General features: G+C 61.1%; 1 protein-coding gene across 4 annotated transcripts in view; it reads right to left on the reverse strand.

The window, feature by feature from the left end:
* The window catches only part of LHFPL2 (LHFPL tetraspan subfamily member 2), a 110929-nt gene extending 89028 nt beyond the window's left edge, over positions 1 to 21901 (reverse strand). For 2 of the 4 annotated variants that reach the window (XM_070056316.1, XM_070056313.1), the window contains exons 1-2: positions 18970 to 19122; positions 5250 to 5325 (exon numbers count right to left, since the gene is read on the reverse strand). The gene's annotated coding sequence lies outside the window, so the exon portion shown is untranslated. Of the gene's footprint in view, positions 1 to 5249; positions 5326 to 18969; positions 19123 to 19721; positions 19814 to 21758 lie in introns of those variants that run through there. The other 2 variants (XM_070056314.1, XM_070056315.1) reach the window with 2 other exon arrangements.
* Positions 21902 to 25722: the final 3821 nt, after the last annotated feature.

Genomic DNA, 25722 nt, shown 5'->3' on the forward strand with positions numbered 1-25722 from the left:
GATGAGCAGCGCACTTCTGCAGGTTCCTCTGCAGAGCCGAGTTCACAGACATTCAGCATAAACGGATACAGAGGCAGACACTGCCAACAAGGGAGGCCCTGGCCACTGGCCGGCCGGAGCGTGACTGAAGGCGGGCAGGGCGGAGGCTGGGCCCCAGGGCAGTCTCTCTCCTGGGGAGTCCCCCCACCCGGGGCACTCTGCCCCCTCGGAAGGAAACGGCTCCCAAGGAAGGCGGCTGCAGGGCTGTGCTGCTTCCAGCCCAGGTCCTCTCCTCCTGCTCCTCCTGTCCCAACGGCTTCTCACAGGGCGGATGCCAGAGGCCCCCCAAGCCGGTCAGAGGCTCCCCAAGCCAGCCAGAGGCACCCCAAGCCGGTCAGAGGCTCCCCAAGCCAGCCAGAGGCTCCCCAAGCCGGTCAGAGGCACCACAATGAAATAGATACCCCGGGAGACCTTGGGCAAACGACTCCACCCTCCGCCAGGCGCCCTCGCCTGCACACAGGGAAATGCCTGCCTGTGCCACCAGGGGGGAAAGCAAGCGGACACGGACAGCAGGCAGCCTGCCCAGGGTGACTCGTGTTCAGCTCAGGTTAACCCGCAGGGCCAGGCTCAGAGCCCAGTGAGGCACTCAGGTGGGCCACGGGCAGCCATGGCCTCCCCAGCGCGTGCACTGGCGGCTTTGGGGGATGCCGCCAGCCAGGTGGCGGGCAGTGTCCCGCAGCGGGACGCCTTGTTCCTGCCTCCCAGGGACCGGCTGGTCATTCCTGCTCCAGCACTCAGGAAATCTCGCTCCAGGATTACCCGGCCGGGAGGGACTGGGGAGGCTCTGCTGCATCCCCAGATGCCACCTCTGCGAGACAAAGATCTCAGAGAGGCAGGGAAATGGTCTCCCGGCCTTTTGTTCCCCGGTGACAACCACGGCCCCCACGCCGCTCATTTAGCGCCCACTTTATTGCCTTCAGCCCCAACTCTGTCTCTTAAGCGGATGTGAGACCCTGCCGAGCAAGCCAATGGGATTAGTGGCTGGTGGCTTCTTGCTCCGGGCCTGTTCTCCGGAGGGGTCACCGTCAGTTCAATCTTCATGCTTCACAGACGTCCCCTTTGAATGCTGCCAAATGGTCCCCACCCCCGCCTGTGGCCCGGCTCACAGCAGAGGCAGCCCATTCTCACTGGAGCCCTGGGGTCACCCCAGCCGGGAGGCCCAGGCGGCCGCAGGAGGCCGGCACGGCTCACTGTCCCCGGAGTGAAACACAGCTGTGGCCTCAACAGCACCTCGGGAGGGCTGGCCACCCCCAAACTGTGCGCTGCGGGCCCGGGAGCAGGCCAGATGAATGACAACCCCAGCCTGCCGCCACACAGAAGGACTTCTCTGTAGCCAGGAACCAAGACAAACGAGGGCCAGGCGAGGTGCCCACGCAGCTGCTGCACACAGCTGCCCTGCGGGAAGGCGGCAACAGCAATCGAGGCCGGGGAGAAGGCCTGCAGGGAGCCTCAGAGAACAGGGTTCCAGAAGATTCCGGAAGGCTCCAGATGCACTCAGTGTAAGAATGATGTGCAGGGAAAGGCCACCAAATGGAAGGCAGGCCTTCTGTCCTCACTGTCTCTGGCCATTCTGGGGAAGTGGCTTTCATTAACCAACAGTCACACGGCCTCCTTCCAGCTCAGGCCTGCGATCCTATAAAACCGGCCACTTTATAACCACGAGAGGACACGAGACCAATTCAAACAATACCTCCAGTCCTGTGCGGGAAAAAGTGCAAGACAGTCTGTTTAAAATCAAGTGAGGGGCAGGCGTTTAGCCTGGTGGGAAAGTCGCCAGTTAAGTCACCTGCGTACCTCATTAGAACGGCGGGGGTGACACCAACTTCTGGGCATGACTCCAGCTTCCGGCTGATGCACACCCCGGGACACAGGGAACGAGATGTTGGGTTCCTGCCGCCCACCTGGGAGACCTGGACTGCACCCCTGGCAGCTAGCTTCTGCCTAATCCCGTCCCCACTAGGCAGGCATTTGGGAAATGAATCAGCCGATGGAGTCTGGGTCAAGTTCTCCTGGGAAGAAGAACCTGTAAGTTTTTACAAAAGTCCACCCCACCCTGGCCCCTTTTTCTCTTTTCTTTATGTATTTGAAAGACAAAGGGACAGGGACAGGGACATGGACACACACACGCACACACACACACATCCATCTACTGGTTCACTCCCCAAATGGCTGTAATAGCCAGAGCTGGGCCAGGCTGAAGCCAGCAGCCAGGAAATCCATCCTGGTCTCCCACCTGGGTGGCACTTGGGCCACCACCTGCTACCTCGTCAGGTGCATGAGCTGGGAGCAGGGTCGGGGGCAGAGCGGTCTGGACTTACACCAGAGCTCTGACCAGGATGCCGGCAGAGCCAGTGGCGGCCTGACCCGCTGCACCCGACACGGCCCTGCTGCCTCCTCCTGACAGACTTAGAGCTGAAGAGGCGGCTTCGCGGGGAGGGAAAAGGCAACGGCGACACAGGGGACGCGCAGGCTCTCACCCGGTTCCGGCCTTCCTGCAGTCAAGTACGCAGCGAGCAGAGCCCAGTGTGCCGAGCCGAGACCAGTGCAACAGCTGCCGCGTGCCTGCTTGCCTCACTGTGCTCCCAACACCCACCCTGAACACAGGGGTCCGTGCTGGGCAGGGCCTCTGCACGAAGGCCAATGCACCGCCCCCCGTCCCCGGTCCCCACACCCGAGCAATCTCATTTTCACACAGCGCCAGCACTCCGCTGATGGGGAGAGCAGCAGCAGCCGCATGGCCAAGACAACGCCGCAAACGCCTACGCCCTGATGCTGCTGGCTTCCTCCAGCCTCCACGTGCTCGCTGGGGAGCGCTCCCCGCGTGTCGGGCACGGCACGGCCGGACTCACACGGGCCGCCCTGCACATGGCCTCTTCTGGGATGGGGCAACACGGATAGCAAGGAAGCTCACGTTCCACTGACTGCCGAAACCCACGCACATTTCAACATCCGGGCTCTTTCATCCGAAGTTGCTTATTATTTTCTTGGTCTGTTTCTCAGGCACAGGTTTGAATGGATTGTGTGGGGACTGGAAACCCTGGGCAGGGCTGACATCCTCCTGTCACCCGGGCCCTAGAAACTGGAGGACCGTGAAGAGGGTCAACGGGGAGTCGGGTCTCTCTGCCGCCCTGTGTTTTGCTGAACGCTCCTTCTGCCAGTGGTGCCGCCGTGACCCAGCAGCAGGGAGCAGACACTGGCAGTCAGTGGTTGCGGCATTCGCTGCTTGGGACCTCACACGAAAGCACACACACAACCCAGGAGACGGCTTCTTTCTCCTTTTCGTGCCACACGCACCTAAAAGCTACCGAGGGCGGAGCAGCGCGCCCTACTGCAGCAGCAGCCGCGGAGCTGGCTCACGGCCCCCCGCCCGCCTTGCCCAAGAACACCCTCTGGTGAGACCGAAGTAGCGCCCAGGCTCACGCACTGCTCCCACAGGGACGCAGGTCCCACGGGGCCCCCGACACCCAGCTGACCGCTGCCCTGGGGTTTTCTGCTCCCCAGCAGGAAATCAGGGTAAAGGCCTCCAGCCAGCCCTTTGTCTCTTAGCACCTGATGACCTCCTAAGAGGTACGGGAGGGCAGAAGTGCACAGTTTCAAAGATTAAAAAGAAAACTCTTTATTACAATTATTTAATTTTTAAGCATTTTAAGATAAATGCTCCAACTACTGAAAAATGTTATTTCCCATAGGGTGCCAACTGGGGAATTCTGCTGCTTGCCGACTGTGCACCCAAGTTCAGGTTCAACGCCACGGGGGTCAGCACCGCAGCCATGGGGCTGACGGGGGCTTCCAGGCTCGGGAGGACAACTGGGTCTCTCAGTGGCAGGGCTAGCAGCTCACAACCACGGGCTGCCACCGGGCACGGCACCAGCTAGAATGGGCGTGTCACTTATGCCACGCGGGAACGCAGTCTAATAAAATGTGCGACTCCTTACCCTTTCAGCGGGGGTGGAAATCCACACTCCTGTGCCGAGGCGCTAACAGCCAGCGCTCGCCTGAGTGTGGTCATGTGCGCAGTCACGCAATGAATTCAAAGAGCCCCTCTGCCAGGCACTAACTGGCTTAGGAGTACGCTGTGGCTTTTCGTGGCCATGCACTGGTTTACCAGGGCATTTTCCCCCTCGTCTAATAGTCTTTCGAGTACTGAGAATCTGTTCCAGGCTGGAGCCACGCTGGTGAGAGATGGTAACAGGAATTCACAGGCGAGTGGGGAAACGCACACAAGCAAGCAGGCGTGGTACGCGGCCTCAACACAGAGAAGCCAGCCTGCTCTGCTGGGGGTGGGGGGCAGGAAGGCCGAGCCCCCAGGAGTCCCTCAATCACAAGGCTGGGGCGCGACAGGTGGAACGGGCTGGCTGTACCGTGAGCAGGAGCGATGCTGAAACAGACACCAGAGAGCAGGGCTCAACCCGGGATGAGAAGGCCAGCAGTGCCCAGGAAACAGCTGCACCAGGTGACCCCCAGGGGGGTGACCCCCAGTGGGAGGTGACCCCAGCAGTGGGGGGGTGACCCCCAGCAATGGAGGGGGTGGCCCCCAGCAGCAGGGGAGGAGGTGTCTCCCAGCAGTGGGGGGGTGACCCCCAGCAGCAGGGGAGGAGGTGTCTCCCAGCAGTGGGAGGGAGGTAACTCCCAGCAGTGGAGGGGTGACCCCAGCAGCGGGGGGAGGTGACCCCAGCAATGAGGGGGTGACCCCCAGCAATGGAGGGGGTGACCCCCAGCAGCAGGGAGGAGGTGTCTCCCAGCAGTGGGGGGGTGACCCCCAGCAGCAGGGGAGGAGGTGACTCTCAGCAGTGGGGGGTGACCCCCAGCAGTGGGGGGGTGACTCCCAGCAATGGAGGGGGTGACCCCAGCAGCGGGGGGGAGGTGACCCCCAGCAGTTGGGGGAGGTGACTCCCAGCAGTTGGGGGGGGTGACCCCAAGCAGCGGGGGGAGGTGACTCCCAGCAGTGGGGGGGGTGACCCCAAGCAGCGGGGGGAGGTGACTCCCAGCAGTGGGGGGTGACCCCAAGCAGCGGGGGGGGTGACTCCCAGCAGTGGGGGGTGACCCCCAGCAGCAGGTGGTCACCGTTGACAGCCTTGTTAGAGATGCTGCCCGACACTGAAGAACGTCCTCTCACGCATGTGAACACGGCTGGTTACCATGCACTCTGTCACAGCTACAGCTCCAAGACAACTCACGGGGCACAAGCGGCCCCACGACCACCCCCTCACCTGTCCGAGGTGCTTCCCAGCGAAATGCAGACGCTACAGACCAGCTGCAAACTCCAACGTCTGCTTCCCAGTGCACCTGAAAAACAGGAAAAGGCCATTTTGGTTACCTTGAAGAAGCCAATTCTTTTAACGGTTTGTTTGAAAGGTACAGTGATAGAGAGATCTTCCGTCCATCGGTTCACTGCCCAAATGCTTGGGGGCCGCGATGAAGCTAGGAGTCCCGGACTCCAGCCAGGTCTCCCCCGTGGGAGGCAGGGACTCCAGCACTCGCCGTCTCCCAGAGTGTGCGGCAGCAGCCAGCGCTTGACCCGGAGCTCCGATACGGGCTACGGGCGTCCCACACGGCAGCTTCACCTGCTGCGCCACAACATAAGCCAGTCTCAGTGGGCCCAGAAGGGACCTGCGCCCCACAGACAGGGCTCCCGGGACTCTGAGCGCGTCACTCAGTGTCGCTCAGAGGGTTGGATCCCACAGACCCAGCTGAGATCCTGCTTGTGCAGCTCAGTGGCCGGGCCACTGCCAGACAGAACTGCACCTCCCTGTGTCCCGACGTCCTCCCCGGCAGTGCCTGCCTGACAGACGGACTCTGAAAGCCTCTGTAGCCGCAGGTGCAAGAGTGAGCATGGCACAGGAGCCCTGTCCTCGGGGAGCCACAGCGCATGCAGACACAGAGCGGCCAGTTCAGATTCACGACCTAAACCTGACACAGCCTACAGGGCCAGGGAGACACAGGAGTCCTTGCAGAGGCACCAGCGGGTCCCACAGGGCCAGGGGAAGCCCCGGAGCAAGTGAGGGCCAGGCGGAGGGGCAGCAGCTGGCCAGGCCTGAGGCGGACAAAGAGCCTGCCTGGCCGACTGAGCCACGGATGGGACGCCGGAAGCAGGGGCTGCACAGGGAGGCAGCAGCTGGCGACCACTGGCCATTCCAGGTCACAGCAGGCCGACTTTAGGGCAGCCAAGACTTCCGTCTCCGGGCCGATGGCAGCAATGGCAGAGCTCAGGAGGGGGAGCCTGTGGCCCCAGAAGGAGGAGCAGACAGCAGGGGGCGAGACAGCCCCTCGGAGCACCCCACAGAGCCTTGTCCCTGCGGCCAAGGGCCACCCCTGAGCAGCAGACTGCCCGCCTGAACACATCCTAGGGGTGTCACCGCGTCTCAGGGCACGAGCCCCAGGCCGCCAGCTTCCTATCACCTGCGAATGAGCTCTAAACGCACACCCCAGCCCTGGAGACGCAGGGTCCCTTGGGTGCCTGACCACTGGGTCCAGCAGGTCTCCCAGGTGATTCTGACCCTCACAAAAGGCAGCAGGCACTGCCTCGCTCGTATGGCGAGGGACCGAGCCCAGAACCAGCCACGTGCTGAACTCACAGCCACTGGTGCTACAGGGCCCTGGAGCGCACATAGAACACACACAGCTGGCCTGGCTGAGGCTTGGAAACCTCACAGGCTCGGCAGACCTCTGGGCTAGGGCCCCCCGGACCCCGCCAGGGCGGGGAACAGGTGCCAGGTCCTCCCCGGGCGACGCCCCTGACACCCTGTCCCCCCATCCCCCTCTTTGCTTTACAGAAGGCAAAGGGGACGTGGCGGGCACAGGCCTCCTTCTCTGTCCCCAGACACAGGACGTGGCCACCCCAGAAAGGAGCAGCGGGCCATCCTCAACGGTGGCTTCCCCCACGGTGGGGACAGACTGGGTTACGGAGGCACCGTGGCCCAGGAGCCACAAGAGCCCGGCTTAGCTGCCGCCCTCCCCACTGTCCACTCCCCCCGAAAGGTCACTTCTGTAGGAACACGTTCTTGTTTACGTTTCTGGAGCCCCTGCTTCTCTTCACAGAAGGGGAAACAGGCTCCAAAGCCTAAAAACCACATCTACATCAACACAGGCTCGGCCTCGGGCCCTGCACTCACTGGTGCCACACTGGACGTGGCTGAGCCACAGGACACAGAACCACGGGAGCACTTGCAGCACGCTGTCTCCCTGTGATGACACTCTTAATTTTTTTTTGACAGGCAGAGTAAGACAGTGAGAGAGAGAGAGAGAGAGAGAGAGAGAGAGAAAGGTCTTCCTTCCATTGCTTCACCCCCTAAATGGCCACTATGGCCGGCGCTGCGCCGATCTGAAGCCAGGAGCCAGGTGCTTCTCCTGGTCTCCCATGCGGGTGCAGGGCCCAAGCACTTGGGCCATCCTCCACTGCCTTCCCGGGCCATAGAAGAGAGCTGGCCTGGAAGAGGAGCAACCGGGACAGAATCCGGTGCCCCGACCAGGACTAGAACCCGGTGTGCTGGTGCTGCAGGTGGAGGATTAGCCTAGTGAGCTGCGGCGCCAGCCATGATGATGCTCTTAAAAAAAAGTTCAGGGGCTGGCATTGCAGCATAGCAGGTAAAGCCATCATGTGCGACACCAGCATCCCACACGGGTGCCAGACTGTGTCCGGCTGCTCCGCTTCCAATCCAGCTCCCGGCCAACGGCCTGAGAAAAGTATATGGGCCCCTGCCACCAATGTAGGAGGCCAGGATGAAGTTCCTGGCCCGCTCCAGCCGTTGCGGCCATCTGGGGACCGAACCAGCAGATGAAAGATCTCTGTCTCTCCCCCTAACTCTGCCTTTCAAAATAAATCTTTAAAAACAAAAAAAGTTCAGCTCCTTTTGCCAGCCACAGCCTGAGAACTCTGGGAGAATGCAACTGCTCTTGTCAGACAGGAGCAAGAAATCCCACCACAGATGTGGCCCGGGTGGGGCGGGCGCTGGGCCCAGCAGCTGAGACGCCGCCTCCCACGGGGAGCGCTGGCTCTGCTCCTGACTCCGGCTTCCTGCTAATGCAGACCCTGCGAGACAGTGCTGAGGGCCCAGGCAGCCGGTCTGGATTCCAAACTCTGGCTTCAGCCCTGGGCCAGCCTCGCCTGGGGCCACTGTGGGCACCTGGGGAGTGAACGGACAGAGGCCCCACCCCCTCTGCCTCTCCAATTAAAAACAAGTTTTTCCTTCAGGAATACTATCTGGGCCGGGGGTCCCCGGAGAGCCCCGCCCTCCTGCACGGGCCACGGGGCCCTGCTGAGCCGGGACAGAGACGATCTCTTCTGAGCTTAGGACTCAGCTCCGCTCTCAACACCAACCAACTGCAGAGAAAGAGCTAAACAACCCGACACGATCATGGGGCTTCCCCTCCGGCTTCTCACGACAGCTGGCCAAGGACAACCGACAGCCACGTCGGGAGCAGACCGAGGGCCTCACCAACGACACTGATGTCCCTGTCACACTCACACTCACACATACACACTCACATATATACACTACACACACATATACACACCACACACGCACCATACACATTCACACCACACTCACACACATATACACACTCACACACATATACATACTCACACACATACATACCACACTCACACATATACACACTCACACACACTCACATATACACATACACATATATACACTACACACACATATACACACCACACTCACACACATATACACACTCACACACATATACATACACACATATGCATACTCACACACACCACTCACATATACACACCACACTCACATATACACACTACACACACCACACTCACACATATACACTCACATATACACACCACACTCACAAACATATACACTCACGTATACACACCACACACACACTCACATATACACACCACACACTCACATATATACACTACACACATACGCACCACACACGCACCATACACATATACACACCACACTCACACACATATACACACACTCACACACATATACACACACATATACATACTCACACACACCACACTCACACATATACACACTCACATATACACACTACACACACCACACTCACACATATACACTCACATATACACACCACACACACACTCACATATACACACTACACACAAACCACACTCACACATATACACACACACTCACATATACACACACACTCACATATACACACCACACTCACATATACACACACACTCACACATATACACACACCCACACACACATATACACACCACACACGCACCATACACATATACATACCACACTCATACACACACACTCACATATACACACTACACACACACCACACTCACATACACACACATACACACACCATATACACCATCCACACACACTATACATACGCATACCACACCCACCTCACAAAATATACATAAAACACACACCACACATACATGCAAATACCACACAAGCACATATATACCACACACATGCACATACACACATACACAACACACAATATACACACACCACATACATGCACATACTACACACACAACACACACCCCAATATATACACCATACACACACATCAATGTACACACCATACACACAACATATATGTGCACACCACACACACTATACACACTCCACACACCTTACTCACACATATGTACATATCTACCACACACCATACAGACACCACACATATGCAATACACATCACACACACATGTGTGCACACACTTGCCACACAGAATCAGCTAAGCAGCCGGCGACTAGAGGGGCACAGAGCCCCCAGGCACCTGGGCTCCTCCTGAGCTGTCTGGACACCTGCTGGCCTCTGGTTCCCACCCCATCAGAACGCGCTCTCTTCAGATGATCCTGAGATGCGCTGTATGAATCCATGCCTGCTAGGGCGGCTGGCGTAGCTAGAGCAGCTAGGGTAGCTTAGGGCGGCTAAGGTAACTGGGGCGGCTAGGGTGGCCAGGGCGGCTGGGGCAGCTACGGTGGCTAGGGTGGCTGGGGCGGCTAGAGTGGCTAGGGTGGCTGGGGCGGCTAGAGTGGCCGGGGCGGCTAGGGTGGCCAGGGCGGCTGGGGCAGCTACGGTGGCTAGGGTGGCTGGGGCGGCTAGAGTGGCTAGGGTGGCTGGGGTGGCTAGAGTGGCCGGGGTGGCTGGGGTGGCCAGGGTGGCCGGGGTGGCCAGGGCGACTGGGGCGGCCAGGGTGGCTGGGGCGGCCAGGGTGGCTGGGGTGGCCAGGGTGGCTGGGGTGGCCAGGGTGGCTGGGGCAGCTGGGCAGCTAGGGTGCCCCCAGTGCAGCTGCGTCCGTGTATGCTCGGAGGCTTCATGGAGAGCGATTCACCCAAATTCCTCTAAGAGCAAAATTTCAGCCACAGCAGTAGTCGATTCCCCTTTGTGGGTTCCGAGCCCTTCCCACGCCCCTCCAACGCCAATGCGCTGGCCGTGTCCCACCACGCCTGCTCCCTAAGCAGCCTCTGCGCGGGTGAGGGGCTGAGACGGAGCCTGCATCTGCAGAAGCAGAGGGCAGGAGCCGGAGCTGTGGCACGGCGGCCTGTGATGCCGGCACCTCGCAGCCCAGCGCCATTCAAGTTCCGGCTGCGGCTCCGCTTCTGATCCAGCTCCGTGCTCGTGCACCTGGGAAGGCACCAGAGGAGGGCCCCAGCACTTGGGGCCCTGCCAGCCACGAGGGAGACCTGAACGGAGTTCCGGCTTCCGCCTGCCACAGCCTGGGGGCCATTTGGGGAGTGAACCAGTAGATGGAAGCACACGCTCTCTGTCTCTGCCTTTCAAAGAATATTACATCAATATTTTTTAAAAAGGTAAAGATTTGAATGTAAGCGCACAGTACAACGCATTCGAAAGCGTGCAGCAACTTAGCAGGTCAGCAGGGTGACTTGAAGCCCGACTCCCTCCTCTCCAGCTCCCGGGGATCAGCACCACGCTGGTCATCCCTGTAGGGGCTGGGATCCTGCAGCCCACACCTCCAGGCAAGCCCCAAAGCACCCGATAACCAGAGCCTGTCACCCCTTCCTAAAAACAGGGCCTGCGGCATGGGCCTCTCAGCCCGCTGACAGGGCACCCTCGGTTTGGCTCCCGCCAAGATAAGAGACCAAAGCACGCATCAGTTAAAAACGGAAGTGGCTGCTCCGTGAGGCCTTTACCACGTGGAGGGAGGGGGGACACGAGGCCAGGGAGGTGGACAGGGCAGTGTCCCAGCCCTGGCCACTGCCCCAGGCACCCAGGGACGGTTTCCAGCCGATGTTTCTCTCAGCTGGTTTTCTAGAACTGCCCTGATCATAACGAGCAGAGTCCGGACCCCAGGGCCAGGCGAGGGGCAGAGCGCAGGCCAGCGAAACACACCCCAGATAAAACAATGCGCAGCCTTTCAAACTCTAATTACGTAATCTCAAAGTGAGGGTGCGTGGGAAGACGCAGGCTTAACTGAAGGAAGTGACAGCCTTTTCTATCTAACCAACGAGGAAACAGACTCAACCAAACTTAGCAAAAAAAAACAAAACAAAAAACCACAAAACAAAACACCTTCCCACCGCAGCTAGAGGACCCCTCAGCAGAATTTCAGGGACCCTCCACCCCGCCCACCCTGCAACAGCTCAGATGTGACGCCTCCTGGCCAGTGAGGTGCAGTCTTTGCACCCACCCCAGCCTCCACTGACTCTTGCCTCTCACTCCTGCCCGGTGCCCACAGGACGAACCACGGCCACATCATGGGCCCGCCTGTGAGAGACCCGGACCCCAGGCCGGGCTGGACCAAGGGCTGCGCCGGAGCAGCTCTGAGAAGCTGGTGTGACCTGGGCCCCACCTGTCACCTGTCCGCTCACGCTCCACACCGCAGCCCTCTGGGGCCAGATCCCAGCTGACGGCAGGCAGGCAGGCAGGCAGAGTGGGCAGGAAGCACCGCTGGCCGCTGGCGCAGTCCTCCGGCTCTGGCTCCGGCCTCCCCGGGAAGGCAGAGCGAGGACCCCGTGACCGTCAATCAGCAGGGACAATCAAGAGTCAAACAATGCCAGGGAACGCGGCTCTCGGCTCCAGCACAATGTTAATGAGGTCGAGGTCACGGGCATGATTAGCTTCCTCTGTATCCTGGCACGAACCCAGCCTCTGTCCCCAGCCGCCTGCAGGGTTACCGAGCAGAGCAGTGCTGCGGACAGCGCCAGGGCCCTGCAGGGCCGCCGAGCTGAGTGCAGCCACGAGGGTGACCGGGGCAGGACCCCGCAGGCATCACAGGCACACACTGGGAAGTCCCTAGGCTGAGACTTCCGACATCAAACACACATCCTCTAAGCCAGAGGCAATCTAGCTTGATGGCAGGTCCTTCTCAAGTGTATGTTCGGATTTTAAACGCGCACACGGTGCTGACCCGTGTGCTGCTGCGGAAGCCGGCGGGGGTCCGGCTGGGGATCACGAGGGGTGGAGGACCCCCCGGAGCAGGGCTGACCGATGTCCACCCACATGATGCCCAGGGCCTGCTACACCCTCCACTCTCCGCCCTCGCCCGGTCCCTGCCACGGCTCCTCCCTGGCGCCAGGCAGCAGCTTTGCTGCCCTGCACAGTAGCTGGCTCCCACCTCCATGCTGCCTCCTCGTCCACAGAGCCACGAACACGGACCTGTGCGCGAGCCGCACAACTCTGGAGCAGATGAGACCACCGAAGCACGCCCGCTAACCCCGGGGGGCTCGGGAGTGAGCTGCTGAGGCCAGCACGCTGCACACGTGACACGTGGCCTGAGGCAACTCCAGGGAGGCCACGGAGCTGCAGCTCCCTCCGCAGAAGCCCCGGCAGGGGCCGGCCCTAGAAAGGCAGGGTGTGTTGGGACAGCCCCTCCACAAGCCTCATCTCCCAAGAATGGACGGTCGGCCCGTTACAAGAAAAGATGTGAATCCAGACCTCGGCTCGAGGCGGGAGCCGTGTTTCCTTTCAGCGTGTACTCGACACACAGGGGCACCAGGAAGAGCGAGTGGACGTGGGGAGGGCACGGGGGTGGAAGGAGACATCTACTCTGGTGCGAACTGTGAAGTCCGTGTAGACTTCCGCCATAAGCGTCTTCCACGGACCCTGTGATGACCCCTCACACGCCCACCCGTCGCCCCTGCTTCCTGGGACGCCCGCGCCTCCCACTGTCTTGCTGTTCATCTCAGAAGGGGACCTCTAGGGCAGGAGGGAAGAGCGGAGGGAGGCGCTCTGTCTCCAGGGTGTAGGTGTGCGCAGGTACCCTGCCCGCAACAACCGGCCAGCCGCCCCCAACCGGGAAAACAACACGGAGCACAGCCGAGCGCAGCTCCCCTCGGAGGAAGGAAGCTTGGACTCAGGTGCCCTGACAACGGGGCTTAGCGCAGGCAGAGAACAGGCCCAGCAGAACGAGCCAGGCCCCTCTCCCTCTCCCCAGGCCCGGGGCGGTCTCCCTGTGCCCTAAACACCAGGAGAGCCTGCATGTCAGTGGACCAAGGACGCTCCCGGAAGCCTGCGGAAACTCGGCATTCAAAGGACGAAGTGCCTGGGACACAAAACCTTCTGAAAGCCATGCGCCATCCCCTAACACATATTCTCCACGGACTTCTCGAGGACTCACTACAGTTCTCCCCGTGGCACAGAAAACCACGCTGGGGATGCCGATGAGACCAGCAGCACCCCCACTGCCGGGCGCCGGGGTGGGGGTCTCCCTGCGCTGCTCCGGCTTTGGGTCCGAGCTGCAGTCCATCCGGTACCTTGCAGGGTCCTCTGCGGTATTTACAGGCACAGGACTGTCCACCTGGTTAAAGAACTGCCTCAGGACAGATGAGCACAGGCAAGCAGAGGTGCCGGGGAACCAAGCCCAGGGACAGCATCCCGCACGGACAGACCCTCTGGTTCTGATCTTAACAGTCACTTGCTACTCACAGGAAATCCAAGGAACTGACCCACCACAGCCCCACTGGTGCGAGATAACATGTGGAACTCGGAATCTGGGTCCTTGTAAGCCAGGTAAGCAGGCGGGGGTGGGGGGGTTGAGGCGTCACTGCTAGCCCTCCCCACTGGGCCTGTAGGGGTCCTGTAGCTCCTCCAGGGGCCGCTGCCCCCACTTTCAAGGAGTCTTACATGAAACGCAGATGGACAGCAATAGCATCTGGGTGCCTTTGGGTAGACTCGAAGGAGACGAGCCTCGTGCCCCCGACGGGAAGCACAAGTTAGTGCAGCCAGCCAGCAGAGAGCAGCGGACAGGGGACACGGAGCCAGAACGTCAGCCCACGTCAGTGGTGCGTCAGTGCCATCCCCGGCAGCCCACGCCCTGAGCACAAGCCACACAGCTGACCCCCTGGGGAGAGCGGCACGCTGGGGGCTGGCGAGGAGCTGGTTAGGATCCCACTCCCCAGTGCCTAGGTCCCATCCCTGCCCCATCCCTGCCCCAGCTTCGACCCCAGCTTCCTGCTAATGCGAGCCCTGGGAGGCAGTGGCAATGGTTCCGCCCCCCCCCCCCCCCGTGCCGGAGACCTGGGATGGGTTCCTGGCTCCAGCCCCTGTGCGGTCGGCACGTGGGGAGCGAGCCACCAAAAGGGATACCAGCCCTCCCTTCTCTGCCTCAACAATTGACAAGATAAACAGGCAGCATTAGATGTCGCTCACCACGAACCCAAACACTAGCATTCCTCACGCTAGCTCTGCAGCCAGGCACCAGCTGGTACCGTTACTTTAAACCTGTGAAGTAAGCTTGAATCTCACCAGTGTTTAGGTTGATGGTGGGAGACCATGCGGTTTGGTCCGGCGCTGTGGCAAAGAACGGCTACACCACCTGTGACACCAGCAGCCAGGAGTGGAGCGCTGGCTCGAGTCCCGGCTGTCCACTGATGCACCAGGGAAAGCAGCGGAACACTGTCCAAGGACCTGGGCCCAGCCACCCACATGGGAGACCTGATGGAGCTCCTGGATCCTGGCTTCGGCCCGGCCCAGCCCCAACCACGGAGGCCATTTGGGGAGTGAACCAACAAACAGAAGCTATCTCTCTCTCTAGCTCTTTCAAATAAATGAATAAAACTTAAAAAAGAAAACATGTAGCCAATAAAATGTGGTATTAAATAAAAATCGCAGCAGAACTACAGTAGGAAAAGCCAAAAACCCTGAGCCTGAGTGTCCCCAGAGCTGACCGGGGGCTGGCAGATTCCTTAGAGAACATGCAGACGGCACACCCGTCTGTGCCCGACAGTCCGCCGAACACAGGAGGCACCTTCAACAAGTCTGTGGGAAGTGCATGTCGTGAAGCCCTGGATGAATTTCAGAAAGTTCCGCACCCACACAACCTTGTCTTTCACTCCACCTGCACTACAGTCCTAAGTCCGCACAGTGTCCTGCCTTGCCTGCGATAATGAAACACTGCAGGCCACTCCCAGAGTCCTGGGCGGGAGCCCACTGCAGGTTCCTGGTGAGGGCCCGTCCCCCAGCCGCAGACCAGGCCTTGTGCTGGGCCTCGTATGGTGGAGAGAGGGAGCTCGGGGCCCTAAGGACACGAGTCCCATGACGGGGCCCCACCCTCCATACCTTATCTGAGCCTAATTTCCTCCTGAAGTCCACCCCAAATGCCCTCCCACTGGGGCCTAGGCCCTCAGCCTCTGGTGCTGGGAGAACACGTCTGTGTGGGTGGAACCAACGCCATCAGGTCAGTCCACGATGTGTGTGTGTGCGCGTGCCTGTGGACACCAGCTTGGCCAGGTCCAATCCTGGCTATCAGACGTCCACAGGACCATTCTGTGCGTGCTCCTCTTCGCCGTCTCCATTCACAGTGACCCGGGCGGATCTCGCCAAGACCGCAGCATCCCACGGGTGCGAGCCCGGTGGTCTCGAGCCGCAGCCAGGGCCATTCGCCCCGAGCTAGGCCTGTGGAGAGGCCAAGGAGCAAGGTGAGGATCTCTGCACTGTGAGAACACACTCGCCCAAGCGCAGCACTGCAGAGTGAACCTCAACAGCCGGGGCGGGGGAGGGCGGCCTCCCTGCAGCCACTGTCGCCCCCTCCCACCCACCACAAGCTCCAGCCGCTCTCCCCGCCTTGGGACCCAAGTCCAAGGGCGCAGCTCTCCCTGGAAGGTTCTCAGTGTGGTGCTGGAGCCAAATGAACACTCCTCGCCCACTCACGCCACAGCAGGGCCCCCGGCGATAGGCGGCACAGCCACCGCAGTCACTCAGCGCTGGGGAAGTGGGCTCTGCCTCTCTCGGCCCCACCTGCACCCCCCGGCACTTGGGCCAGCACCTGGTCCCCAGCCTCCTGTCATCTGGCCTGCTTTTCCACGCGCACAGTAAGATCACCTCACCCTCCACACACCTCTGAGAATATCAGGGGGCTCGGCTCAGCACCCGAGACCCCACAGCCCAGACTCCTGCAGGGCCCTGACCTGCACACGCCTGCACAAGCCCCCTCCCCACCCCAGGCACCTGCGTTACTACTGCAGCATTCTTTATCATATCTGCGAATGAAGGGAAGAGAAACTCTTGAAGGGGCACGAAGAACCCACCCTCTCCATCCCTCCTCCACTCACAGCTTCTGTGAGCCAAGGCGGCCAGTGCCCGAGGACACCGCCCTGGACACCAGCTAGGTCTTACAAGGTGGTGCCCAGAGCCCGCCTCCGACTCCCTCTCTGCCTCTGTGAAGTGGAGCAGTCCACCTTTCAGAAAACCGCTGCTTTCTCTGCTGGCTGCCGCAGAAGGCGGCTCTAAGCCCCTCCCAGAACCACGCGCCCAGCTGTGTGAGGTCCAGAACGGAGCGGGCCTCCCGACCACGACCACACACACCTGGCCTGCTCTCGGTCTCCCCCGGAACGCACACACGGCATCAGCTGCGTGAGCAGCTCAATGAGTGCACAGGCGTCGGGACCACGGCTGCACCCGAGAGGCCCCGCCCCAGAGCCGCCGTCCTGCTGCGAAGGGTTTGTCCACCTTGCTCTCAGGCACGGCCTCAACAGCAACTGGGCAGCGCACTCCTGACCCCACAGTACTTGAAAGTTGCCTTCTGCGGTAAATGCCCTTTGCACACACACACAAACAATTACTTATTGTTTGTATCTTTCCAAGAGCACTAAGCATTGAGTAAAATCTTGCTTTGAGCATTCCCAAGAGAGGCAGCTTCCACCACTAGGATTTCCTACCCCTACCCCCAAATAAAACGCAGGTATTTCCTTGGGTGGGGCCTAGGGCCTGAGAACCTACCTCGGGCCAGGGGAGCGAGGGGAGAGCGGGCCTGGAGCTGCAAACCTCAGCTGTGCTCTCGCCTCAGGGCCAGGGCAGCATACCCTGCAGGTGGAGGCCCGGGAGTGGACGGCCAGACGGGTCCAAAAGGACACGGCTCCAACGTCTAGAAAAATGGAGTGTCTCTGAGTGCTGGCAGCGGACACGTATCGGCCTCAGCCAACGGCTGTCCACTCTGAAATCTGCCGTCCTGGGCACCCAGCCCTTTGAACAAACGGCACTGGGTGTCTGCCGAACTCAGGGCCATCACAACGACTCCCTCCGTCCACTCAGTCCCACACAGCAGCAGGCAGGTGGTCTGCGGAGTGTCGCTGACTTCAACTCTTGTCTTGCCCTAAAGGTTTTACTTTCACTAATTTGCAAGGCAGAATGACACAGAGAGAGGGAGAGACAGATCTTCCACCCGCTGGTTTGCTCCCCACATGGCTGCAGCCACCAGGCTGAAGATAGGAGCCAGGCGCTCCATCTGGGTCTCCCTCCCTCAGCCCGCGTGGATGGCAGGAGCCCAGGCAGGGGTCCCTCGGCTCCTGCGTCTTCGGCCACGTTAGCAGAGCGCTGGACGGGGGGCAGAGCAGCTGAGCCTCGCACCCAGCTGCAGCTGCCCCGGCACAGGAGGCCCACGTGGCCACAATGACTTCACTGTGATCCCCACCACCTGACAGACACGGAAACTGAAGCTCAAGACATTAACTCGCCCACAGTTCAGGCAGCGTGCAGCCCACTGGACTGAACGGCCCGACCTGAGCGGCTGTTTCGGCCTCTGTTGCGCTTGCGAGAAGCTGTACGTGGGACCCTGCAGTTTTCTGTCACCTCCTACGGGGGGGGGGGGGGGGGGGGGCTCTGCTAGCCGAGCAGCCCCACTGTCTGCCTCCCCAGGTGCAGGGCGGGAGGCAGCTCGCCCCTCCCGCACTCTCCGGCTGGGTCACTGGATCCCAACTGCACGGGAGAGTGTCCTTTCACAGCTTAAGGCTTCTTCCGCAGGGGCCAGCTCTGGGCACCACGGACTCCCCACCCTGAAGCGCCCACCGCGCCCTCCCTGCGCAAACCCCGGCGGCGACCCTCCGGGAAACACCGCTGCCCCGCGCCGCGGCCAGGGACCCGCACCCACGGCTTCCCCAGGGCAGGCCGCCGGCGCGGGTGTCGGATTCCACTCCTCTTCCCTACTGCGAGAGCCCTCCGTGTGTTCTCGCCGCTACAAGTAAAACGAGGGCCAGTAGCAGAGAAGCCGGAACACCAGGGCGCGGAAGGCACCGGCAGCCGCCCGGCCACGGCATGCCGGGCCCCGTAGCCCCGTCCCCGCCGGCCGCCCGGCGGTGCCGAGCCCCGGTCAGCCGCGCCCGCGGGGCGCCGGGACCGGGTCTTCCGCCCGCGAATGGGACGGAACTCGCAACTCCGCCGCAGCAGCGGGAGAGCCGCACAGCGCGGGACAAAACCCCGTGCCCGCCCGAGTCCCGAGGACGCGGACCGCGCGTGGAGGCACAGAGTCCAAGCCCCGCGCCCAGCCCGGCCCGGCCCCGAGCAGTGGCGGGCGGCGGGGGCACCCGCGGGGCGACCCCCGGGCCCGGGCGCGCGGCCAGCGGCGGCGGAGGCGCCGTGCCAGGCTCCGTTCTTTCCGCCTCCGCGGCCCCAGGACCGACCCGTCCCCGCCCGCGGGCGACCAGCGAAGTTCCCGGCCGGGCCGCGCTCCCGGCTCCCCCGGCCGGGGCCCCCCACTCACCGCCCGGCCCGTGTCGCCGGCTCCCAGCCCGCGCGCGCCCTGGCCGGGGCTTTCCGCTACGCCTCGGCGCGGCCACCGCCGTCCTGCGCGCCGGCCGCTCGGGCAGGACGGAGGCGGAGGGGGAGGAGGAAGAGGCGGCGGCGAGGGGAGGGGGCTCCGGGGTGGGCGGCGCGGGGAGAGCACGCGGGGCGCGGGGGCGGGGCGGCCAGGGCCGCGGCCGCCGCTCCCAGCCCGGCCCCCCGCGCGGCTGCCCAGTCACCGCCGCCGCCTGCGTCCCGCCCGCCGCGGCGTCGCGGAGGGGTCGGCTGGGCTCCGGGCGGGTGGGGCGGCGGCCGCCGGGCCAGCAGCCGCTGGGCCAGGGCGCGGGGGTCCCCGGAGGAGGCCGGGCTTGGGCGGCGGCGCCTGCTGGGCTCCGGCCGGGGTCCTGGAGCTCGTGTCCCGGGCTCCCGAGAGGGAGGCGCGGGACTCCCCAGCCTCGCCCCCTCTGGGCAGGACCTTGATGAGGTTCTGCCAGGGTCACCAGCCATGTCCCCCGCCAGAGGCTGGGACTCCGCCGGGCAACTTTGAGACGGCGTTCGGGTCCCCAGCGGCCCCAGGCGCGGGAGGAACAGCCGGTGACGTGGCGCCGGATTCCTCGTGGGTGCAAGGCGACAAACCCGCCCCTCCTCGGCTGGCCGGGACCCCCGCTGGGCAGCAGGAGCTTCTCCCGGGTCCGTGGTCACCTGCGGGCCTCTCCTGTGGGACCTGCTCACCATGTCTTGGCAGTCCCCGTGGCACCTGCGGCCGGTCCCTGGCCTGGGGTCTGGACCCCGCGGCTCCCTCCCCGCCCGGCGGCCGGCCCCGTGGCTTCAGCGGCCTTCCACCCTGCTCTGCCCTGGGCTCCGGTCCAGCTGAGCGGGCGCCGGAGCGCTCAGCCAGGCCGCTCCCTGCTCTCGAGCTCTGGAGGCCCTCTGCCAGAGAAAATCGTGAATTCCCTGGAGGCTGTTTCATTCACAAGCATCCAGGGATGGCGCCACCGCACCTGACCTCAGCAGGCCTGCTCTCCTTGGCGAGGCGGGGCCGGGGCGCTGCCCTAACCTCCCTGGGTAGAAAGGCAGGCAGGCGTCCCTGGCTGATGGAAACGGGAGGTGTGCGTTTCTGCGCTCTGCCCTCAGGCGCTGCAGTGACTGGTCAATCAGGGCGTGGACACCCTTGCCCAGTCTGGGTTACTGACGTCACAGGAGAGCCACCGGAAGGTGCAAAACGAACTTTGTCTCAGCAACAGGTCTGCAACTGCTGCGGGTAAAATCAAAGCTTATATCGCAGACTGGACAGCTGGGCTGTGAAAGACAGCGAGCAGGAACAGGGAGCCACACAGCAGGGATGGCCGGGGCAGAGTGTGTGGGCAGCAGGGCCGGGCGGGGCGGGGCAGGACGCCACTTCAGTCCTGAGCTTCAGAAGCAGTGCAAGGCACGAGAGAAAGCAAATTAAAGGGTGTGCGCCCAGCTGGGTCAGATGACAGGAGGGACAATGCCTGCATGCCGGCCGGGGAGGTCACAGGCTGGAATTACGGTGCAGACGGCACACAGGCACTCTGGGCCTGCCTGCCCGGGCACATCGCTCTGTGCTCCCCGTGTCCGGGCACGGCACCCCCACACAGCACGGTGGGGTGGGGCGGCCCACCCCACTCCACCCCCACCCCATGAACCCTGGCTTCCGGGGCTTCAGCTCTGAAGGAGACAATGCATTTCTTACAGGCGGAAGGCAGTTCCACCACTGTCCACGTAGAGTATCGATGAACTTGAAATGGGTCTGTTCATCAAAATCTACGACGTCCCAGGTCCATGCCTCCCACTCAGAGAGATCTGTGGGTGATCCCAGAATCCCAGTGCGGGGCGCAGACCTGCAAGTCGATGTCTCTCTGAAGATCACAGAAGGGACAACAAGAAGCTAGGGGCCCACACTGCGGCACGGCAGGTGCAGCCGTCGCCGGGAGACTGGCATCCCATATGGGCGCTGCTTAGCCTGGCCTGCTCTGCTTCCAGTCCACTCCCTGCTGCTGCCCTGGAAAGCAGCAGGAGGTGGCCCAAGCTTTTAGGCCCCTGCACCCACGTGGGAGACTTGGACGGAGTCCCAGGTTTCTGGCTTCACCCCGGCCTAGCCTGCTACAGACATTTGAGGAGCCGGTGGATGCAGGCATCCCCCCCCACACCCCCATAACGCTACCTTTCAAATAAATACATGAATCTTTTAAAAACAACCTAGATAATACGCTAAGAATAGCTTCCAGGAAACTGGTGCACTGCACTTCCCGCCGTGTCCTGTGAAAGCCGCTGACTTGCACGGGGGCCTTACGATGCCTCCGCACAGAGGCCAGCGGGAGTTCTGGGAAGCCATCGCCTGCCCGCACAAGGAAGGTTCAGGAAAGGCAACTGTGGCACAGAATCTCGAAGGGCTCGACTGACCGAATCAGCACACAAAAGCCACCCTTTTGGCCACAAAAACGACCTGGCTGAGGTCCTTAGTGGACTCAGAAATGTCGTGTCTGAATTTCTGCTTCCAGCTAGCAGGGTCTGAGTCAGAGACGATCAGGAAGCTTGAGACAGAGAAGTCTCCCTACGTGTGGTGAAACGCAGTCGCCACGCTGCCCGGCTGGCTGTGAGTGAGGATGGCAAAGACTGCAGGTGCCGCAGAGCCGCGGGGGCCACGGCTCCAAGTGGGCGCCTCGTCAGGAACCTCTCACACACCGATAAAGTCACCATGCACACACCAGCCCAGCCACTGAAAGACACGACCCTCCCCCTACTCACGGAGCTAAGTCACAGAGGTAGGAGGTGCGCTGCGGGCTCTCTCGCTGTTCTCACGAGGACAGTGGCTGCTGGCCGTCTCGCCTTCGGTGGCACTCTGTCCCTGGCCGCCCTCTCGGCTCTACGGCCAGCAGTCACTGCAGGCGGCTCACCTGCAGTCCTGCCTCCAGTTCCCAAGCTGCACCCTATGGACTCTGGCAACACCCCGCCTACCAAGGTGCTCCGCCTCCACCCCTTGTGTCACCACCATAAACAGATCCATCTGGCGCTGCTCCAGTGGGGCTACCCTAAGAGGGAGGTGGAAATTTCCACAGGGGAAGGTTTTCTTAATGCAATGTGACTTTGTAAGTTGCAATGTTGCTTTGTATGTTGCATGCACATTCTGCAACATTCTTACCCATGCCGGACCTGGAGACCCTAATTCCACCTGCAGACGTTGGCCTGGATTAGGAACCTTTCTCATGAGATGAACCAAACCCAAAGCCGCCTGCAGAATTAACTGCTTGCTGGGTTGGTGCCAGGCATAAAACCACCCAGGGAGGGTGCACCTTGGCCTCCACACCAGCAGGGCTCTGCACCTGCTCGGCTGCTTGTGCCTTCCAGAGCCTTCTCTTTCCCGCTGTGAACTGTGTGTGGCTCTCAAGAGCTGAGGTGCTGTTGTGACCCTCCCTTGCAACTCCGTGACCTTGGGAGAACACCCTCTCAGCATGATTCCATAGCAGTGCTAACCCAGGCCTTGAGGGAACCGCTGCTGTTTCCCGCACTGTGAAAAGGAAGTGTGTCCCTAATTTGGCCCCGATAAAACCTCATCTCCAACCTGCAAATTCAGCCTGCACCGCATTTTTTCCACCCCCTTCCAGTTCTTTTCCTGGAAACGAGAATAGCATGTGTCATCTGCAGTTAGCAACTGCTGGTCGGAGCACCCTGTTCGCCTTTAGTGCTCGGCTTAGACAATGCATTCTTGTCTATTGATAATAAAAATACAGGCATCACTGACTGCAGCCTGTATTCTGCCGACTTCCAATTGGACCTGGGTGAAAATGCCCACAGGAGATGGCCCTGGGGAACCACAATCAACAAGTCCACGGACGGAGGTAAGAGAGCCTCTCGTCTGCACCCTGGTTTGCCACAGTCGAGCATAGACTTCAGCTCTGGGCTCCTGGGAGCCAGGGCAGGAATGAGACTCGGGCGACTGATGGTGCCCTTGTGGGGTCTGGGATAAGAATCGCAGCTCTTCAAGTCAGGCGGCCTCCCCTGGCACCCAGAGGAGCCGGGCGCTGGGGTCTTGGAGGTGGCCCCCGCCCGCTGGTCACCGTGGAAACTGCATCGTGTGATTGCGCCTGGACTCGTGCTGTCACAGAAAGGCTCAGCGGGCTTGGGTAAGTACATGCAGGAAGCACGTTACACAGAAACGCAGGCCACCCCCTCCTCCACTTCCCAAATCTGCATTTTAAATCTTCTGGGGCAGGCATGTGGCATGTGGCTAAGGCACTGCTTGGGACCCCTGAATGCCCTGTGGGAGGGGTGGGGCTCAGTTCCAGCCGGGGCTCTGCTTCCTGCTATGCACACCCTGGAAGCTGGGCACAGTGGGGGCAGAGCCAAGCCACTGCCTCAGACATACCCCCCACCCCCACCCCCCAGCATGTCAGAGTGCCTGGTTCAAGTTCCGGCTGTCTCACATCCAGTCCAGCTCCCTGCTAAGGTGCATCCTGGGAGGCAGCAAGTGATGGCTCAAGTACTTGGGTCCCTGCCACCATGTGGGAGACCCAGATGGAGCGCTCAGCTCCTGGTTCAGTCTGACCCAGCCCTGGCAGTCGGGGTGTTTGTGAAGTGAATCAGTGGATGGAAGATCTCTGTCTCTCTCTTCCCCTCTTTCACTGCCTTCAAATAAATACAGACATTTAGAAAAACACATAAGGAGACACCACACCACACTACAAACACTAGGGGTGGCTAAAATAAGGACAGAAAGGTAACAAGTGCTGGTGAAGAAGTGGCGGACCTGAAATTCTCATACGTTGCTGGGACCGGACACGATGCAGCCACTAGCAGGAGTGTTTTGCTCGTTCCTCCAAAGGTGGATCAGAATGACACAGAACCTGGAGTGCCTGTCCCAGGTGTAAACGCAGGAGAACTAAAAACACTTCCACACAAAAGCCTGCCCACACCTGGGAAGCAGCACCACTCACCGTCCCACAGTGCAGAAAACCCGGGGGTCCCGTAACTGCTGACCGGCCAGCACAGCTGGGCACAGCCGCAGAACGGAACCGAAACACGGACGAGCTTAGAGAACAGTCACTCCAGTGAAGGAAGACGGACGGTCCCAGCAGACCGGGCTCTGTGAGTCCATCTGCAGAATGTCCAGGACAGGACGCGGCGAAGCCTGGTGGGCGCCTGTAGCCGGGGTGGTAGGAGGTGGCTGCTGAGGAGTGGGATTCCTTTCTGGGGTCACAGAATGTTCTAACCTCACCGTGTGCTGATGGCTGCCCGGCACAGTGGGTCTACTAAAACAAACCCACCAAACTATAAATTTTAAGTCACTGAATTTTGTGGTTTAGGAAGTATACCTCAATTTTTTTAAAAAAAAGGAATTAAGAAAAAAATACAGGGTAAGTGGCTGTATTTCCACCAACCAGGAGCAGCTCCAGTGAACACTGACTGTGTGTACGGGACAGGGTGGGGCCAGGCAGGCAGGCGTGTGGCCCCCAAGCTGGGGAGAGGACGAGTACCAGGACGAGACGAGCGCTGTTACACCCGGCAGCCACTCATTGCCCTGCCCCGCGCTGTCCTGGGCCTGGGGATGCAGCGTTGGTGGGCCCGGTCCTTTAGAGGCGCCAGGATTGGGGGAGGCCATGAGCTCTGGGCAAAGGGTCAGAGCAGGTGCTGGGGAGCCGTCAGCTGGGGCAACAGGGCGGCAGCACCTCCGGGGGGCTTAGGCGAGTGAACAAGGCCAGCAGGGCAGGGACAGAGCTCAACTGTGGCCTCCAGCAGCGGCTGGCCAGCAAGGGGCAAAGAGACTATGGAGGACGGCCTGGCCTGCAGGCTGTGCCAGCCCCGGGGGCAGCGAGCAAGGGCCAGGGCCAGGCCTGCTGGGGTGTGGTGCACGCGACACACCCCTCACCCGAGCACACAGCGCCCAGCGCCATGGAAAGTCACGGCTGGCATTTCCCTCCTGGAACACTGCACACCGGGGGGCAATGGCTTCCTGCCGCCTGCAGACCTGGCCAGACTTTCCATGGTGCCCAAGCCAAGGACAGTCCCCTCGGTGCCAGAAGACAAGAGCTTTCATCTCAAAAACTGACTCCCTGGTGCTGATGAGCCGTGGCAGCCTCTCAGCAAGACGCAAATGTGAGCCGCAGGCAGGGGGCCCTGCTCATGGGGACTTCACGCCCCAGCACTTGCCGGAAGCTGTGTCAGAAGTCTGTCCCAGCTGGGTTGCGTCACTGTTGATATCACCTTATTTATCAAGAGACGAGTGAAATGCGCTGGGGGTCTAAGTCGGTGTCCCCAGCAGGCTTCCCCACATTAGCAGGGTCAACAGCGAAGCGACCACCAGAAAGGACCGCTTGGGTCCTGAATGTTCTTTTGAAGTTACACCAACTACTGCCTTAGAGACCGCACACCCTCACAAAGCAGAAAGGGCCCCCCGGTTCCCAACGGAATTCCTGGTTCTCAGCTCATCGTAGGGTTTTAGGGCAGCTCCCTGAGTGCTGACAGGAGCAGATGCAACAGAACATAATCGATAAACTCATCCTAAAAATAGAGCTACCTCGGAAGCCATCTCTGTCTTCTAACGTGGGGTCCTGCTGGAGCAAAGGTCCATTAGCAACTTGAACTTGCTCTGACCAAGGGAAACAGCCACTTCAGCAGGGGACACGCGATAACAGACATGCCGAACTGGGCCAGTGTCCAGAGTGCCTCTGCACCACAGAGCCTCACTGATAACACAGAAGGAAGGCAGCAGGGA

Source organism: Oryctolagus cuniculus, chromosome 14, assembly GCF_964237555.1.
Source record: "Oryctolagus cuniculus chromosome 14, mOryCun1.1, whole genome shotgun sequence".
Classification (NCBI taxonomy): Eukaryota; Metazoa; Chordata; class Mammalia; order Lagomorpha; family Leporidae; genus Oryctolagus; species Oryctolagus cuniculus.